Genomic DNA, 21,202 nt, shown 5'->3' on the forward strand with positions numbered 1-21,202 from the left:
AGGACATTCAAAAATAAGCATAAAAATAAAGAAAGGTAAAAGTTGATAAACTGATCTACGTGTCAGAGATATATCCCAAACCATTTAGAATTGCATTCTATCTATTAATCAAAAAGTAGAAACAACCCAAATTCCCACTTAGCAGCAGGATGCATACATAAACTGCATTTTATTAACAGAATGGAATACAATGTATCATTAAAAATCAACAACTGCAGCTCCAAACAACAGAAATGGATCTCACAGATAAAAATTTGAATGTAAGAAGCCAGACCCACATGTATACACCCCTTATGACTTCATTTATATAAAATAAAATGAAAAACTAAACAGTGGTGTTTAGAGAACTTAAAGCTCTAAATAAATGCAAAAGAATAGATGTCAAAATATAGGTACCATCACATGGAGTTTGAGAGGGGCTATGGTACACTGGCTACATTCAGCCTCTTGACCTAAGTGTCTCAGTTAACTGCACATTTACTTGAGTACATGTCATTAGGCTGTAGAATTCTGTGTTCTTCATACATTTTATTACATGCAACACATAATGAATTTTTTTTTTTAAGATTTATTTATTTGACAGAGAGAGAGATCACAAGTTAGGCAGAGAGGCAGGCAGAGAGAGAGGAGGAAGCAGGCTCCCTGCTGAGCAGAGAGCCCGATGTGGGACTCGATCCCAGGACTCTGAGATCATGACCTGAGCCGAAGGCAGCGGCTTAACCCACTGAGCCACCCAGGCGCCCCAACACATAATGAATTTTAAAAAGAGAGCAGGAACAATGAGGAGAGGACAGAGAGGGAAGAGGGGAGAGTCTCCATGTTGTACTCAGGGTATTAGTATTTCTGAAAAACTTCTCTGAAATATTTGGTATATTAATTTTGGTACGTTTAAATTTGGGTTTCCAGGTCCTAACTAAGCCCTAGTTCATTTTTACAGTATTCAGAAAACTCTAAAACCAGGATTGCTAATGTTATCTGTTAACAATTGAAGTCACAAAAAGGACACAGGTCATCAACATCAAACCGGATTTATTTGCAGTTTCATCAGGCTAGGAGCCTTTTTTTACTGCAGAGAAGTCCACATTCCCTTGTTTCCCCAGGAACTCTTTTGAAAAGGGTCCTGAAGATAAGAGTTAAAATGTTACCAAGAACCCTGTGTACAAGAAGCACACTGAGTCATCTTTGTTAAGTATAACAAAGGAGGAAAATTCTGTCCAATCTGCCCCTGTCTCTGGACACAAATGAAATAATCTGATGACTACTTGATAGTATTTTAAATGTTAATGTTTGACTTCATTATAATATTATGTTATAGAATCCACGACAATTACCTGAGATTTGACGCTTAATGACTATTTGTTAATATCTTAATCTATTTATTTTTAAAGCCTATTTTAGATGAAAATCCTTCCTTGAAGGAAGTAACACTGAAATGGAAGTCTGCTAGATAAATGGATAAAAATTATGCTATTCCAGGGTTCATGTTGTGGGCAATAGAATCTCGAGCTTGCCCTCCAGGACATGGAACACATCTGGCAATTCCATGTTTGTGTTCCGTATACTAATAGAAATTCCAATATTTAAATAAAAATTCATATAATTAAATAGAGTCACTGTAGGTAATAATTCACTTGGAAATAAAAATTTATACTTTTTCATGACCCAGTCAGTTTTCTGATCATGGTAAATGATTTACTTGGCTTTGCATTTGTCAAGTGACCCTCATGGCTTTTTAAACCATTTTTTTTTTTTAAATGCCAAGTTAGGAGCTTCATTCAAAAATAAAAAGTGACTTTTAAAATTGAAAAACATGAGCTTTCTAAAATTTAATAACAAGAGGAAAGATCTTCACTGGAAGGGGAAGTTTAATAGTTATTTGGTTAAGATGCATCCCAAACCAGCAAAACTATTTTGTATTCAATACAAATACTAATTTGTATTCAGTTCTCACAAATACCACAGTAAACAATTCTGGCAGAGAGTTTCTAAGATCATAAAAATCTTACATTGCATTGAAAACTATTTTTTGTCTAGATTTTTAAAAGCTGGATTCGCTCTTATTATTTGTTTTCTTTATGCACTTGAGGGGCACGAGGTGTTCTGTACTACACAAAGTTTGGTCAGCACTCCGGGCAGCCTACAGATGAAGATTTCCAGAACCTTTGCTATCTTACTATTTCTGCTCTCCCAACCCTGCTCTCCCACCCAACTGAAAGCAATACTTTCTCTAGCACCAATGGAAAGGTGTTGAAAGGTCAAGTAAAGCATTTGAAACCTAACTGTAACGTCACACTAGCATTTTGCAACATATTTAGACATGTTTAAAAATAGTTCACGTATTCTTTCTATACTGTGATCAGTCTTGTATCTTCTGGCATAATGAAACTAATTTGGCAGAAACAAGGGAGCTGGTTGATACTTTTTGTGTTCATACTGATTAGAGAGTAAGCAGAGGCTGTATTTCTCTCAGAATTTCTTCATTTTTCCAACTGTGGAGGAAGAAAAAAAAGAAGACAATTGCTTTATTTCCAAATTTGTATTAATCTCTTTAATCCAAATACACAGATCATTATTGTGAATATGTTTGTCTTTGAGAGACTTGTTCTACTAATTAATTCTAACTCTAATTCTTCTAATTAATTTTACTAATTAGTGATAGACTAAAAGATTTTATTCTACTAATGAATTCTCCTAATCTACTAGATTGTCTGCTAATCAGCTTGTACCATTTGGGCAACACACATGTTCCTGTGTGACAGGTGACAAGAATGTTTCTATATCCCATCAATTCCATCTTCATATACTACCTTCCACAGTCTCATAAGAATCTTCAGTGTATTTCAAAAAAGAATTTCAGAAAGGCCTATCATCATGTAGCTTACTTTTGACTACTTGGTAATGTACTGAAAATAGTTGTGATACCACTCTTGATATCTGTGAGTACTTAATACTGGTAGTTGTTTCTCTAGCTTTATTTTTCCTGCTCTTAAAGCTCAAACATTGGAAAGCCCCCTCCATGGCATATCAAATATATTATAAAGATATAAAAAGATATAAAGACATATTCCAAAGTAAGAGTTTTCTACTCTTTCTTATAATTCTATTTCAATATTAACTATTTTAAAACACTATCCTTGAGCTTACATTCTTAAATTTCACAATTTTATTCTGAATGTACAGATGGGAATTCCTAATGGGAAGACCCCTTTAAAATATGCAGCAAACAAAAGTCTGCAATTAAATCAGCTAACACCGTGGCTCTGAGGCATCACATGCTGATGAGACACTGAACAAGAACACCAGGCTTCAGGTGACATTCCCCAGCAGATGATCATGCAAGAGATGGAGATATTAAGGCCTATGGGTGCAAAATAATAGCCTTTCAGTTAAATGCATGCATCATTCTTTTTTTTTTTTTAATGAGAATTACATGGAGCAACATAAAAGAGAAGCAACCATTTTTCATTTATTATTTTGATCTTCAAAAAACTTGAAGAAAGTAAAACCCCTTTTTTAAATTCCTCTGTAGATGGAAACTGTTCTCATCTGTGGGATGATATTTAAGCTTCACATCACCTATGTAAATGCTTACTTCCCTTTTATCTGTTTCAGTATGCTTCCCTGACATTTATAGGCCAGCAAATAGACTTCCTGTTGGCTAATTTAACATATGCAGATTGTGTTCCTTAGGAGCATAAAATCTGAATAACTTAGATGTCCTAAAATTCCTTATACTGGTTCAGAAAGCTTGGCCTACCTCTGAGAACTGTCTCCTAGCCAGGAACACACAGAGTGAATTTGGAACTGAATGAATGAAATAGAGTGACTGTCTGCATGTGACAATTGCCGGGGATGAGCTCCCTAATACTTTACTGCTCTATTTCTAGAATTAAAGACATTTTACATGTAAAGCATTCCTCCATTCTTCTACTTTAATCTCCCTGACTCAGTGTAGATTCATTAAGCACTATAAATGAGCACTTAGGAAAGTCTTGTGTGTGAATGGGAGCTCACAAGTTGTTATGAGAAGCAAAATGAACAGAATATTCCACGAAGTTGGTAAACTAGTAGAGGTCATAAAATTTGTATGCTAAACCACCATTAAAAAGTTTTATGTAAGCAAGCACATCCTATCACTATACAAGTGCCTGAGTATACTCAGGGTAAAGGAACATTCAAAGTGAAATAGAATTACTCAAATAAGTCTTCTTAGAGAGATCCATTCTTAAGCCAAGCATGAGAAGAAAGTGACCAGCAGAGACTGGGGAAGGAAATTGGCTTCCTTCCAGTCAGCACTGATTTCATAAGGTAAAACACCTCGTTAAATGGCTTCATAGCTTCATTTATTTTGTCTTTTAATAGTCACCACATTTGGTTTCTTTTGTTTATTAAATGATTAAACTGCCATCTCCATTAAAACTAATTTTTTTTTAACACAAAACCGTTATTATTTGTATAAGATTGCAGTCTCAGAAATTAGCATTGCCTCTATCAGGACTGGCCAATCAGTAGGCATTTGTTGAATTGTTTAATAACAGGTAGAGATGGAAACAAGTTTGGACTCATGAATGAAACCTTGTTCTCTTATTCAAATATATTAATGCTTCCTCCTCCCTGAGGAATTTGAGGTAAACCGGCTAAAGTTTCTTTATGTTGATACAAATTATTTTTGTCATAGAAGTGAACTTAGTGACATCAGAGAGCCCCTAGCTCAAATTTAAAAGAAATCAGAAATCACATTGCTGGGGCCTGTCATCCCCAGTGAATCACCAATGACACAGAAACATTACGGTTATGATGGAGACACTGGCAGACAGACTGGGTTTAAAGAAAGCAGATCACCAGCGAAAGCAAGCAAGACTGCAGACTAGGGAATCCTCTTTTCTGGCAGAATAGAGAAAACAATAGTCATATTTCCAAGTTAATAATTGCTATCAGATTCCAATGCAGCTCTTGAGGAACTGACAAGTGTGAATAAAACCTATTTTTGCTTTTTTAAAGATATGGATGTGACTACACTGAGAGAGAACCCATTCTTTTTTTTTACCTGGGACTTGAAACTTTCCCATTCGATGTGATACAGCAGAGGGAAGCATGGGGTTGTCTCTGGACCTGGAAGGTCACTTTGATATTCACAGAGGTGTTGACAATTGAACTGAGTTTTAGGAAGAGTAAGACTTAGAGGAAGGTGTAGGTGACATCATCCAGACAAAAGAAACATCATGAGCAACACATATGTTTTAAGCAGGGTATTGACTTGATCTGGTTTGAGTTATAAATGGTTTGCTTTGATAGAAGTGGTGAGTGTTAAGAGGTAAAGCAGAGAAATTAGGATGAATTTTTACAAATGGATTGTATCTGTATAAATATCACCAAAATGAAAAGAATACTAGAATACTGTCCATATCTCCTAATTACCTTTCATGTTCCCTTCCAGTCACTGATACATGAATGGATAACCACAGTCCTGACTTCTAAAATAAATACCTGTCTTTTTCTTTTTCTTTTTTTCTTTTCTTTTCTTCTTTTCTTTTCTTTCTTTCTTTTTTGTTTTTTGCACTATATGTGAATGAGATAAACAGTGTACATTTTGTTTGGGTCTCTTTTCATTCAGTTTCATTACATTTATGGGTTTCAGCTATGCTGTTATATGATTTAGATATTTCATCTTAATGCCATGTAATCGGTGTGACTATAGCACCATTTATTTATCTGTTTTATTGCTGAACGTTTTTAAATTAGTTTCTAAGGCTTTGACTACTTCAAATAGTGCTATTGCTAGGGCGCCTGGATGGCTCAGCTGGTTAAGTATCCAACTCTTGATTTCAGCTTAGGTCATGATCTCTGGGTTCAGCTGGCTCCCCACTCATGGGGCATCTGCTTGAGATTTTCTCTCTCTCCTCTCTCTTCCTCTGCCATCACTCCCTGCTCATGCACTTGCTCTCTCTCTCAAAAAAATCTTTAAAAAAAAGAAACAAAAAACAAACAAATACGTCTATTACAATGAACATTCTAGTACATATTTTGGATGGAATTTTGTGTGCTTTTCTTTTAGGCATAACTACAGGAGTAGAAATCCAAGAGCATATGGAATGCATTTCTGGTTTTATAGAGACCACAAAAATATATTTTCAAAGAAGTACCAGCTTACACTGTCTTCAGCAATATAAGAGAGTTACCATTCTCTATATTTTCTCTAAAACTTAGTATTTTTGTCATTATTATAGATCTTCACAAATCTGGTGGATTTATGGTAGTACATCATGGTGGTTTTAACTGACATTTATCAAATGATCAAAAAAAAAACTCAGCAGTTTTTGTTGTGTGTGTTTATACATAGTCTCTTGTACATTCTCTTTATACATGTTTCCTCAAATATTGGGAATATTACTTCTCCACTTTATCGATTGACTTTTCACTCTCTTAATAGTTGATAAACAAAAGTTCTTCCTTCTACTATAATCCCTTAATGGTTAACACATTTTGCATCCACTACAGAAATTTTTATCTTCTCTAGTGTCATCCAAGTGCAACTTTTGTCTCCAAAAGTTGCATTTTATGCATGCATGACATATATTTAAAATACATGGTGTTAGACCTTGGAGTTCACTATATTGTCTTAACATGCCTCAGTGCAGATTAGGAACTACAGAGACAGTGTGAATTCATGTTTCTTCTGTCTGCTTTAGCCAGTGTTACTTTGAAGGAGTTTGCCAAATAATCAATAAGCAAATAAAGATATTAATAATTACTTCATATGATCTCCTCTTCAGACCTGTTATCCTATTCCCTATCTAATCCTGAGAGTTACAGTTTGCTATTTTTGCTTTGCATCTTTTCTTTTTCATGAACAAATGATTAAGGGACGTACTTAATTAGTACATTGTACTATTTTAAACGTCAGGTTTGTTTTGCTTAAATTTCATATTATACCTTTATTTAATTTTTTAAAAAATACTCAGCCTTTTATTTTTATTTTATTCAATTAGCCAACATATAGGACATCATTAATTTTTGATACAGTGTTCAATGATTCATTAGTTACTTATAACACCCAGTCCTGAACACCACATGTGACTTTTAAAATTAGGACGAAAAATTTTAACTTCTTACTTTTAGGAATAGTAAGTGGATTTAGTCATCCTAGTATTTCTTACCACTTATTTTTCATGTCTGAAGTGTGTTTTTCACTTATTAACTTTCTTACTTATTCTCCCCTCATTTCTGAGATTTTCACTTTAAAATAGTAAATAATTATTTTTATCTGCGTTGTGAGTGTGAACCTAAGTCAGATTTTAATTGTATGTAAGGTGTTACTTTGTTCTTTCCTCTGTGATAACTTCACACAGTGCTTGACCTCTATGTTGAGTTGTTCATTTGGTATGAGATTAGTTGTCTGAAAGCCTTAAGAATGAGAGAGAAATTGGGGGATAATTTTTGTACCTCAACAAAGTAATGGAATGAAGATATTCATAATAGTTATATTTTTTATATTCTTGGAATTTAAGTGGTAAGACCTTTTTACATTCTCACTATAGCAGTTTGTTTTCTCTTTGTATCTGTGTTCCTCTCTTTTGGTGTCACTGTTAGAGGTTGTTACAATTTTCTTGATTGTTTCAAAGGACAAACTTCTGAACTTTTGGCTTTGTGAATTTATTGTTTATTTGCTACATCATTGATTCCTTACTGAATTATTTCCCTCCTCCATCCTTGCCATTTAATTTGCTCTTCTCTAGATTTATAAGGTGAACATTTAGATTCTTAATCTTGGGCTTTTCCCATTTTCTTTTTTTTAAAGATTTTTATTTATTTGACAGACAGAGATCACAAGTAGGCAGGGAGGCAGGCGGGGGCTGGGTGGGGGAAGCAGGCTCCCCACTAAACAGAGAGCCTGATGTGGGGCTTGATCCTAACACCCTGAGATCATGACCTGAGCTGAAGACAGAGTTTTTAATCCACTGAGCTACCCAGGCGCACCCCTCTCCTATTTTCTATCATAAGAGTGTAAAGCTATATTTTTCTCTCTAAGCATAATAAATGCCTTCTGCAAATATTGATATGTAATATGTTCATTATAATTTATTTAAAATCACTTGTAATTTCCTAAATTGACCCATGAATTCTTCTTTTTTGACCTATATGCTATTAAAAAGTGAGTGTTGTTGTTATTTTTAAATACTTAGGACTTACTCGGGTATCTAATTTTACTGATTCTAATTTGCTTCTGTTTGTGTCAGAGGGCATAGTCTGAAAGGGTGCTCTCCTTTGAAATTGAAGGACATTTGTTTTCTGGCCCAGCTCAGTGTCTGCACTGTTAAATGTTTCATGTGTTCAGAGAAGAACTTGTATTATCTAGGTACTGGATGTAGTTTTCTAGGAATACCATTTGGGATACAGTAGTCAATAGTGATATTCAAGTCTTCCATATCTCTATTTCTATTTTGTGTAGTTGGTCTGTCAATTACTGAGTGGTGTTAAAGATCACAATTATGATTACGGACTTGCCTGGTAGTTTTGCCAAATCATACCTCAGCTATTTTGCAGTTCCATTATTTCCATTACTTGGGGGAATATGTAGTTAAAAATGTTAAATTTTCTGACCTATTGAGCCTGTAATCATTATGAATTGTCACTTCTGCCCTTTGGTAATATTCCTTGTCCCACTCTCTATTTGTTCTTGCATTCAGACAATTATTCTAGTCACTCAAGCTTAATTACAATTCAAGATGCATAGTGCATAATTTTGCTTCTGTTTAGTTCCAGTGTCTTTGTGCTTTTCAATTTAACATGTTCCTTTAGTAAAAGCATATACTTGAGTTTAGATTTTTCACCTAGCCTAAAAAATCTCAGCCTTCTGAGAGTTTAGTCTACTTATTCGTACAGCACTGATTTAAATGTTTGAATTTTTATTTATTTTATGATTTTTATTAATAGACCATATTTTTAGAGCAGGTTTTTTTTTTAATTTTTTATAAACATATATTTTTATCCCCAGGGGTACAGGTCTGTGAATCACCAGGTTTACACACTTCACAGCACTCACCAAAGCACATACCCTCCCCAATGTCCATAATCCCACCCCCTTCTCCCAAACCTCCTCCCCCCAGCAACCCTCAGTTTGTTTTGTGAGATTAAGAGTCACTTATGGTTTGTCTCCCTCCCAATCCCATCTTGTTTCATTGATTCTTCTCCTACCCACTTAAGCCCCCATGTTGCATCACCACTTCCTCATATCAGGGAGATCATATGATAGTTGTCTTTCTCTGCTTGACTTATTTCACTAAGCATGATACGCTCTAGTTCCATCCATGTTGTCGCAAATGGCAAGATTTCATTTCTTTTGATGGCTGCATAGTATTCCATTGTGTATATATACCACTTCTTCTTTATCCATTCATCTGTTGATGGACATCTAGGTTCTTTCCATAGTTTGGCTATTGTGGACATTGCTGCTATAAACATTCGGATGCACATGCCCCTTTGGATCACTATGTTTGTATCTTTAGGGTAAATACCCAATAGTGCAATTGCTGGGTCATAGGGCAGTTCTATTTTCAACATTTTGAGGAACCTCCATGCTGTTTTCCAGAGTAGCTGCACCAGCTTGCATTCCCACCAACAGTGTAGGAGGGTTCCCCTTTCTCCGCAACGCAAAAGGCAAGGGAAGCAAGGGAAAAAATGAACTATTGGGATTTCATCACGATCAAAAGCTTTTGCACAGCAAAGGAAACAGTTAACAAAATCAAAAGACAACTGACAGAATGGGAGAAGATATTTGCAAACGACATATCAGATAAAGGACTAGTGTCCAGAATCTATAAAGAACTTAGCAAACTCAACACCCAAAGAACAAATAATCCAATCAAGAAATGGGCAGAGGACATGAACAGACATTTCTGCAAAGAAGACATCCAGATGGCCAACAGACACATGAAAAAGTGCTCCATATCACTCGGCATCAGGGAAATACAAATCAAAACCACAATGAGATATCACCTCACACCAGTCAGAATGGCTAAAATCAACAAGTCAGGAAATGACAGATTTTTTTTTCCTTACATTTTATTTATTTATTTGTTTGTTTATTTAAAAGAGAGCTGGGAAGGGACTGAGGCAGAGGAGGAGAGAGAGAGAGAATCACAAGCAGGCTCATGCCCCATGCACAGCCCAATGTGGGGCTCAGTCTCAAAACTCTGAGACCATGACCTGAGTCGATATCAAGAATCAAAAACTTAACAGACTGAGCCACCCAGGCACCCCTAAAGCAGTTTTAATTTCACTGAAATAGGAGCTGGAAGTACAGAGAGTTTCTATATACCCTTCACCCCATCATGTATGTCATTTCCCACTATTACTATCTTGCACTAGTGAGATACAACTATTAAAATGATGGGCCAATACTGTTACATTATTATTAAAGTTCTTAATTTACCTTCTTCCTATTGTCAATTCTATTGCTTTTGACAAATGCAGAAATACATGTATCCACTGATACAGTAACGTATATGACACTTTGCCCTAAAAAAAATGACATTTTCTGCCTATTTTTACCCTCTGTCCCTCCCTTTGACCCCCTAGCCACCATTGGGCTTTTTTACTACCTTCACTGATTTATGTTTTCCAGAATGTCATACAGCACATAAACCTCTCAGATTGGCTTTTTTTATTTAGCAGTATGTATTTAAGTCTTCCCCATGTCATATCCTGGTTTGTTAGCTCATTTCTGTTTAGCCTTGAACAATATTCCATCAGCTTATTTACCTGCTGAAGGACATCTTGGTTGCTCCCAAGTTTTAGCAATTATCAGTGAAGCTGCTATAAACATTCCTATGTAAGATTTTGTGTGGATATTTGTATTCCAGATTTGTTCTGTATGCAAGATTTCAGCTTATTTAGGTAAATGCCATGAAGTACACATGTTTGACTGTAGGCTAAGTTTTGTAAGAAACTGTCAAACTGTCTTTCAAAGCAGCTATATGATTTTGCATCCCATCAACAATCAGTCTTGTTCCTAGTGATCTCTATCCCCACCAGCATTTGGTGCTGTCAGCATCTTGGATGTCTGGTGCTCTAAAAAGCTGTGGAGTGGTAACTCAGTGTTTTGTTCCTCTGTTTTTTTTTTTTTAAGATTTTATTTATTTATTTGACGGAGAGAGATCACAAGCAGACGGAGAAGCAGGCAGAGAGAGAGATAGAGGGAAGCAGGCTCCCCGCTGAGCAGAGAGCCCGATGTGGGACTCGATCCCAGGACCCCGAGATCATGACCTGAGCCGAAGGCAGCGGCTCAATCCACTGAGCCACCCAGGCACCCCTTGTTCCTCTGTTTTGAGAGAGCTTGTATCTGTACATGTTGAGGGGATGGGCAGAGGGAAAGAGAGAATCTGAAGCAGGCTCCCTGTGGAGCGCAGAGTTTGACACGGAGCTTGAACTCACATCATGACCCGATTCAAAATCAAAAGTCAAAGATTTTCATTTTAAAATAGTAAATAAGTACTTTTATCTGCTTTTAACCAACTGAGCCACCCAGGTGCCTGTCTCATTGTTTAATCAGCAATTCCCTGGTAACTTAAGATGCTGAACATCTTTTCAAGTGACTACTTGCTATCTGTATATCTTCTTTCGTGAGGGATCTATTCATATCTTATCCAAGTTTTAATTAGTTATTAATTTCTTAATATTGAATTTTAGGAATCTTTAATCTTTAGGAATCTTTATATATATTGGATACCATTCTTCACCATAGGTATTTGCACATATTTGCTACCAGTCCGTGCCTTTTCATTTGCATAACAGCGTCTTTCTTTTTAAGATTTTATTTTATTTATTTGACAGAGAGAGAGAGAGATAGCAAGAATGGGAAAATAAGCAGGTGGAGTGGGAGTGGGAGGCAGAGAAAGAACCAGACCTCCTGCCAAGCAGGGAGCCTGGACCCTGGGATCATGATGTGAGCCAAAGGCTGACGCTTGACGACTTAGCCACCCAGGCTCCCCTGTGTAACAGTGTCTTTCACAGAGAACACCTTTTTAATTTTATTGAATTCCAAGATATTAATTTTTTCATGGATCACTCATTTCAGATTGTAACAAAAATGTATCACCAAACTCAAGATCATCTAGATTTTTTTCTTTCTTTCTTTCTTTTTTTTCTGAGTTTTATACTTTAGTATTATATATTTTGGTCTGTGATCCATTTTGAGGTAATTTTTCTCAGAGATGTAAAATCTGGGTCTAGATTCATTTTTTGCATGTGGATGTCCAGTTTCAACACTATTTGTGTTAAAGAGACTTATCTCACTTCATTGTCTTGCTTCGTTGTCAAGGGTCAATTGAGTATATTTGTGTGAATCTATTTCTGGGCTCTCTCTTCTGTTCTGCTGATTTATTTACTCGTTTACAAACACCACACTGTCTTGGTTACTATCACTTTACATTAAGTCTCAAGTTGGGTAGCGTCAGTCTTCCAGTTGTGTTCTTCCCCTTCCCTGTTGTGTTGGCTATTCTGGGTCTTTTATCTCTTCATTCAAATTTAAGAATCAGTTTGTCAATAATCATAAAAATCTTGCTGGAATTAGGATTGTGTTTAGTCTGTATATCAAGTTGGAAAGAACTGACATCTTGACAGTGTTGAGTCTTCTCAAATATGAAAATGGAATATTCTCAGATTTCTTTAGTTTTTTGATTTCACTCATGAGTTTTACATTTTTCCTCATGTAGCTTTTATACTTTTTTTTTTTAGATTTATAGGTGTTTCACTTGGGGTATGTTAATGTAAGAGCTACTGTGTTTTTAATTGCAAATTCTACTTGTTCATCATGAGTAGTCCTTTTAATTGCTGTCTTTAGAAAGGATATTTTCTAACAATCTGTCTTTGATTTCATACATGTTTTCTTCTAGTCTGTTGTTAAGCCCATCTACTGAATTTTTGACAGTAATATTAAAATTCTCAAATTGAAAAGTCCCATTTGTTTTTAATTTTTATTTTTTGAGATATGTATGCTTTCTTTACATATTTTAATGTGTTTATAATAGTTTATTTGAATTCCTTTTCTAGTAGATACAACATCTTAATTACTTCAAGTATTGTTTTTTTTCTTGAGTGTGAGTCATTTTCCTGTTTGTTGATATGTCATTTGCTTATTTTTAATTTGAAATTTTAAAAAGATTTATATATTTATTTTAGAGAGAGAGGGCACACGCAGGAGGGGCTAAGGGAGAGGTAGACAGAATGTCAAGTAGAGTCAACACTGAGCCTAGAGCCGAATGTAGTCCTCAATCTCATGACCCTGAGATCACGACCTGAGCTAAAACTAAGAGTCGAGTACAATGGACTGTGCCACCCACATGCCCCTTAATTTCAGATTTTGAACAATAGATGTGCAGTGTATCTTGCATATTTTGAACAAGGTATTTAGAAGTTCAGGGTCTGTAATGTCTCTGAAGAGTGATTTTCTTCCAGCATACAGTTAATTTGAATGGACTCAAACTCCAGACTGGAGTCCCTCAAAGATAATGGTAACTGAAATCTCTGCTGAGATTTTTTAGTTTCTGGAAGCTGCTTTTTCTTTGTCGAACCCCACCACCTCCCCCCTCACCACCACCCCTGACCCCTCCCTATGTTTATATAATTTAGTGGTCAGCAAAGGATTTGGATAAATATTACATGCAGATTTTGGCATTTACCTCACCTGATTTCCTTCTCCCCATGTTCTTCATTTAACTCTAGATTTGTACTGTGCTGCAAACTCTGTGCTCTGACATACCAAGCCAGGAATCCTGTAGCTTTCTGCCTTCCCAAGAAGCACACAGATTTGGGACTATAATTGAACAAAGACTCACAAATTTGTTACTTTGACAATATGGTTTCTTCTTTCAATTATAGACTCTTCTTTAGTATTAGTTTGCTTTTGCTTGCTTTTCATTGCCTATAAGTGGACTTTCCTGAGATTTTCTCTTGGAACATTAACCTAAATTAACTACACTATGTTGATAGTGAAGGAGCTCAGGACACAGTATCCTAACACATGGCCCTTTGGAATAGAGATTATTTTGAGTTGAAGTCTCTCTTTGAATTCCTCTCATCTATCTAAAGAGAGATACTCCAAAGATATCAATCATAATAAATCTCCCCCGGGTGTTTCATCACCCAGAGAAGGTTAATTATTGTCCCAGAAAGAAAACGAGAAGTTGACACCAGTTTGGCACAGACTATCATATCTCCCATCCATTCTTCATCATTGTTCAAAATCATTGGCTCTCTCGTAAGGTGCCTACTGTCCTAGAGAAGAAGGAAGTGACAGGTTAGGTGAGAAGGCGATCAGAGTGACTGGAAGTTTGGTTACATTGTGTCAAGTTTGTTGATTGGGTAAATAAGTCAATACATTGTGAATAGTTGGATTTACACTTAGATAATGCACTAACAAAGGATTCATAAACATGGCAGGGACAAAGGCCAGTTTGAACCTTGAGATTTGGAGTTGAAATTGAAAATAGGGGTATGAACTCTAATCATCTTCTTAAATATACAACTTAATCCCAATTATTCATGGATTACATGTTTCAGGATTCATTTGCTTGCAAGAATTTATTTGTAACTCCCAAATCAACCTACTCTTTTCATAGTTAATTGCAGACATGAATAGAGTTATAAAAAAATCAGAGTTGTCTAACTTGCATGTTGGCAACTGAGGGCAAACAAAGCAATGTCCTGCTTATCATTTAAATTCCCATAGTGTGAACAAATTTTGTTTTTTCAGTCTGCTTGGTGCCACGGTTTTCACATTTCTGTATGGGGGGGGGGCAGATTTTGTTGCTTAACATGGCTCCCCCAAAATAGTGCTGAAGGTCTGTCTAGCTCTTTTTAAAAGTTTTAATTAATTAACTTACTAATTAATTAAGTGCTGATGGTCTGTCTAGTTATTTCTTTAAAAAGTTTTAATTAACTTACTAATAATTTTATTTTTACTTTAGAGAGGGAGAGAAAGGGGTCAAAGAGAGAGGGAGAGAGAGAATCTTAAGCAGACTGCATGCCCAGCATAAAACCCAAAGCAGGGCTCGACCTCACAACCCTGAGATCATGACCTGAGCCAAAATCAAGAGTTGGTCAGGTGCCCCTCCATCTAGTGTTCCTGGTATGAGGTAACTATGATGTGCCTTATGGAATAAATACACGTTTTAGATAATTTATTCAGGTTTGACTTACACGGTTACCATGAGTCATATGTTAATGAATTAATAATATATATTTAAAAATAGGTTTTCAACCAGAAGCATGCAGAGAATGTGGTCATGTATTGATCAGTTGGTGGAAATGTGACTAGAGGCTGCTAGGGAATTAACCCTATAACCACAGGAACAATGATTCAGTGTTCCCTAATTTGGAACTTGCAATGATGTCATAGAATAAAGTCTATTTTTATGCTATAAATAATGAGAATCAGGTGTGTGTGTGTGTGTGTGTGTATTCACAAATGAATATAGGCTTACTGATAGCCACTTACCATTATTTTTGGCTTCTGAATATCATCTTCACTAAAAAGATTTCTTGTCCAGGAATAACTTATATCTTATATTAGAAAGTGAAAATGTGCTCAAAGAATGATAAAGACATGTCAAGGTATATAAAAGCCTTCTTGATGGTTCTGTCACTGAGTATTATCTAGGACAATTGGGCATCAAATTAATTAAAACTATCAGATTATATCCCATTTCATAAAACAGGAACTCATGAGTCCATACTAACACAAATATATAAGGGAGAAAAGAAAACTCTTCTTTAATAAAATAACAAAATAAGGAAGTAATTCTAGGCATTAGTAACTGGGAAAATAATGCTGGTGGCTGAAGCTTTGTTAAGGAACAGTATGTTGGTGTAATACTGAAATAGCTCTCTTCACAATGATGATTTTACCACAGAGAAATCAGAGTCTGGTTAAGAGGAAACATCCTCCAGACCCAGGTGAGGGATCATTTTATAATGTGAAAACTTGCAAAAGTTCAAGATTGTTAAGGATATAAAATACAGGCCAGATTAAGCAACTTTCAGACTGAAGATTTATGAAACATGAAAATCACAAGCAACTATTTCCTAGGCAAGCAGCTAGACTAGAAAAGGAGAAGGCACATTCTGTGATGGCTGGGAAAATTACAGTGACATCTCTGAACTGAAACATAACATCATAGGAATGTTGATTTCCTAAATGGAGAGTTGTATGATGGTACTGTAGAAGAGTGTCCTGATTTTTAGAAGGTGCATACTAGAGTACTTTAACAGTGGTAGGGCATTATAATAGAGAAAGATTCCCTTTCTCTCTCTCTCTCTCCCTCCCTCTCTCTATTTCAATCTCTCTCTTTCTTTCTTTCTTCTATGTTCATGTATTTGTATATATGTAATATATCTATATAATCTATAATAGCAGTATTTCTTAATCATTTCACTCAGGGGATATTTCTGGAGTAATTTTTAGGTTTAGCCACACAATAAGTTGTTATATTCACAGCTTTTAGTAACTTAATGAGGTCACTAATTTGTAGATATAATATTCCAGAAATAATTTTCACTGCTACTTTAAGGAGAGAGTGCCATTTTCCTGCAGATGGGCTTATTTCAGCCAATTCATTAGCTCACTCTCTCTGTGTAGCTTCCTGTCCCTATGAACTATATCCACATTATGTCACAAAGGCAGGTCATTGAAATTACAGTTTTTCCATGCCAAAAATGTATTCAATTAGATCTTAAATTCTTTTCACAAGTTTTTCTATACAAGTTGCTAATAAAGTAGATAAATTGTACGTGATTTATTTAGCATCAGTTTCAAGGTTCCCCATTCTCAAAAGGCAAACTTCTTGGGAAGAACAAAAAAGGCTCTTAGGAAGAATTGACTTTAATTTTGTTTCTTTGTATAAATTTTTAAAATTCATGAGGTCAATTTTAGTTTTTGTTAAATTGCTGAAGTAAAATCAAAGTTGATTTTCATTAATGTTCTTGACAGTGTTCAATAGCAAATTTTAACTCAGTCGTTATTCAAAACAATATGAAAACGAATTAGTCTAAGACACAGATTTATATGACTTTGAAAAAACATTCCTTATGGAGTGGCCTCATAGAAGTGAGTTGTTAGGCATAGTAATTACAGAATTACCATATAAAGGCTTTATTTCCTTGAACTCCTTTTACAAGCTTGTGGATGTATAAAAAGTATTTTTATGCTACAAGTAAAGAATTGAAATTTCTTTAATGTGAGACCTGCGCCTAGTTTTTGCTGCACAAAATACTTAATTCTCAGGCAAAACTGAGTTAAATGCAAAGGGATTTATTTTCATTTGAAGTGAAATAAATTCTACTCTTGCTCAGGATGCTTGTTAAACACAGCAGCTTGCTCACACATAAAAGAATGGAAAACGCAGCAAAATATTCACTGCTTCCTTATGAATGGCAAGACAGTCTTAACAGAACTGTGACAGAAATACACTGCTGGCTTAGGACAAAGCAGTCATCTCAATTGGAGTGTCATCAGACTACATACTACAACTCACTGACATTTTCTTCTCTCAAAGTCCACTATTCTGACCAAGCCAAAGGTTCAGAAAAAGGGCTACACTCACTCAGTCCAGGAAGGAAGCTAAGTGCTCATTTTGTCCTGTAGTGCTGTCCATCCATCAATAGGACTTAAGACTTGATTTCCTTCCTCACTCTTAAGCCTAAGCACAAAAAACCAGTTTCCAAGTGGTTTTTGGTCAACATGGTTTTCCATAAGATTTCATTTCCATTTAAATCAGAGGATTTTGCCAACTGAAGCCAAAACATTTTCTCCAAGGCCTTGCAGAGACTTAATTGGCTTCTGTATTAAAAAATGTCTCCTAAGACTAATATTGTAACAGAACTAATGTAAATTCACCTCTTGGTGAGTTATAGAGAGTGACCATACCAGATAAAGTTGTCATACAAGGATGCTTTTTGAAGCAAAGAAGATGTTGCAGAAGAAGTTACAAAGCTGTGACTCCCCAGTTGGGGGGAGTGGGTTTCTTTTATTTAGGGTTAAGATGAATGTTCACAAAGGGGAGTGTTGTCATCGCATGTCAGGTCGGTGTGATGTCATGTGTGAGTGCTTAGGAAACATGCCTATACATGCATTGTATGTTATGTTCATGAGGTATGTAGTGCTCCTTGAGTGGAGATTTTAACATTATAATAAAGCAGAGGCAGGAAGAAGGGAAGGGGGCTGTGGGCCTGTTCTGAGAGATTGTATAAACTGGATGGGGACTGGCTGTGATGAGCACTGGTGTCATGTAAATGAATAACTAAATTTTACATGTGAAACTAATATATATTTTTTAAATATTTTATTCATTCATTTGACAGACAGAGATCACAAGTAGACAGAGAGGCAGGCAGAGAGAGAGGAGGAAGCAGGCTCCCTGCTGAGCAGAGAGCCCGATGTGGGGCTCGATCCCAGGACCCTGAGACCATGACCTAAGCTGAAGGCAGAGGCTTTAACCCACTGAGCCACCCAGGCATCCCCATGTGAAACTAATATTATACTGTATGTTCACAAACTGGAATTTAAATGACAGGTTGATAGTAAAATAAGTAAATAAATAGTAAATAACAAACTAGATGGGGTTTGGGACTCCTTGTCTCAGGTCAGGAATGCAGGGCCTCACCTACTTCTGACCCAGCACTGGGGCTTTTCTACCCATTTAGTGTCTCTGATATGGCTAGGCTCTTTCCTTGTCTGATAGACTGTTCATTTTTTGCAGTCCCTTTCCCCCCTTAAAGTCCTTAACTACCAAGATTGTGTGTGTGTGTGTGTGTGTGTGTGTGTGTGTAATTCTAACACTTTCTAGGAGTTCTGCAACACATGTGCTTGGGCAATAGAGTATAGATCACAGAAAATCACTGGGAGCCTAAAATGAATGGCTTTGTGTCATGTAAGCTATGTCTCCTTTCTCTTTCTCTGGGGACCCTGAACTCTTTCTACTTACAGTTTTTGAACTGACTCTTCATCTTCAAAACACTAAGCAAATCTGTCCCATTTTCTTGGAAGTGTTCCTGTGATGCCCCTTTTGGCTAAAGCATCCTGCTGCAAAGTCTTCTTCTGCTACACCTTCTGATTTCTTAGCAGAGGATTTGTGTTCTCTTTGTCTACATTTCACACCATTGTTAAGTGTGTGCAAGTGAGCTGGTTCCTGAGGAATAGCAATTTTACGGCATTATCTAGAATTGTTTTTCAGTTTATCATCAAGGATTGTTGACACCAACATCTATGAAGAAAGTAGTTCTATACTGTAACGCAAGGGTCCCCCTTCTCTACCCCTCACCACTCCCCCTTATTTTTAACAGCTGAAACATCTTGTGCCACAAACTCTGGACAGTACAACAGAAATACTGATATCAATAAAGTCCTTCTGCAAAGGCATTTTGTTTCTAGATATAAGGACAGAACTAGTAAGTCGATTTCTACCTTTGCTATCCCAAGCAGTATTTGCTACAAAAAAACAAAGTTTTCCTTAATTTCACCATACTTTATGGATATTTTTATTGAGGTGTAACTGTCATATAACAGTATATTAGTTTCAGCTATACAACATAATGATTCAGTATTTGTAGATGCTGCAAAATGTTTACCACAATAAGTAGTTACTATCAGTCTTCATACAATGATACAAAACATTTGTTTATGATTACAGCATTTAAGATTTACCTTTAGTAACTTTCAAATATGCAATGAAATACAATGTTATTGATGCTAATCCCCATCCTATAAAATTACATCCCCAGGACCTGCTTATTTCATAACTAAAATTGAAACCACTTGACTCCCTTCATTCATTTCACTTAACCCCCCACCTTCCTCTCCTCTGGCAACCACCCTTCTGGTTCTCTGTATCCATGAGTTTTGTTTGATTTTGTTCATTTGTTTTGTTTTTTAGGTTCCACATAAAAGTAATATTATATGGATTTCTCTTTCTTTTTCTGACTTATTTCACATGGCATAATATCCTCAAGCTTCAACCATGTTGTTGCAATATGATTTCATTCTTTTTATGGCTGAGTAGTATTCCTAAATACCTCCATATCTATCCATAAATCCATAGCATACATAGTATATGTGTGTTCCTCATATTCCTTGTATATATTCCTGTATATATAAAACACAGAATTCAATTATATATATATATAATGTACATGTATATACATATTACAGATGTATGTATGTGTATACACACACACACACACACACATGCCTTTACATCATCCCTATGCATTCATCCATTGATGGATACTTAGGTCGTTTCATATCTTAGTTATTATAAATAATGCTGCAATAAATATAGGGGTGCATATATCTTTTTTGAAATTAGTATTTTTATTTACTTCAGAAAAATACCCAGAAGTGGAATTGCAGGATCATATGATAGTTCTATTTTTAATTTTTAGAGGAACTTTTGTAATGTTTTCCATATTGGTTATGCTAATTTAAATTTAAATTTAAATTTCTAGTTTCCTTTTCTTTATGCCAATATGTTTTCCATATTGGTTATGCTAATTTAAATTTCTAGTTTCCTTTTCTTTATGCCAACACTTGTTATTTCTTGCCTTTTTGGGGAGGTGGAGTGTAGAGGGTGAGAAGGAAGAAAAAGAATCTAAAGTGGGATCCATGCCCCACACCAAGCCTGAAATGGTGCTTGATCTCACAAGCCTAAAATTATGACCTAAGCTGAAATCAAGAATCAGACGCTTAAGTGACTGAGCCACCCAGATGCCCCCTTATTTCTTTTCTTTTTGATAATAACCATTCTGACAGGTATGGAATAATATGTCATTGTGGTGTTGATTTGCAATTCCATGATGATTAGTGATTTTGGCACATTTTCATGTTGTCCATTTGTACCTCTTCTTTGGGAATATGTCTATTCACATCCTCTGCCTATTTTTTAATCAGATTTTTTTTCTGCAGTTGGTTGCTTTCTGATTTTTTTTTTTTTTGCCTTCTGATTTTTTTTTATTTATTTGACGGACAGAGATCACAAGCAGACAGAGATGCAGGCAAAGAGAGTGAGGAGGAAGCAGGCCCCCTGCTGAGCAGAGAGCCCAATATGGGACTTGATCCCAGGACCCTGAGATCATGACCCGAGCCGAAGGCAGAGGCTTTAACCCACTGAGCCACCCAGGCGCCCCTGCCTTCTGATTTTTTTGATGGTTT

At 35.9% G+C, this 21,202-nt stretch overlaps 1 long non-coding RNA gene across 1 annotated transcript in view; it reads right to left on the bottom strand.

Annotated features, from left to right (window-relative positions):
- Positions 1 to 747: 747 nt before the first annotated feature.
- Positions 748 to 21,202, bottom strand: part of LOC123387360 — an 84,835-nt gene continuing 64,380 nt past the window's right edge. Inside the window, exon 4 of the long non-coding RNA XR_006601811.1 lies at positions 748 to 2,489. This is a non-coding gene — a long non-coding RNA (uncharacterized LOC123387360). The remainder of the gene's footprint in view (positions 2,490 to 21,202) is intronic.

This window comes from Mustela putorius, unplaced genomic scaffold, assembly GCF_011764305.1.
Source record: "Mustela putorius furo isolate JIRA1106 unplaced genomic scaffold, ASM1176430v1.1 tig00003853_pilon_pilon_pilon, whole genome shotgun sequence".
In the NCBI taxonomy this organism is placed as follows: domain Eukaryota; kingdom Metazoa; phylum Chordata; class Mammalia; order Carnivora; family Mustelidae; genus Mustela; species Mustela putorius.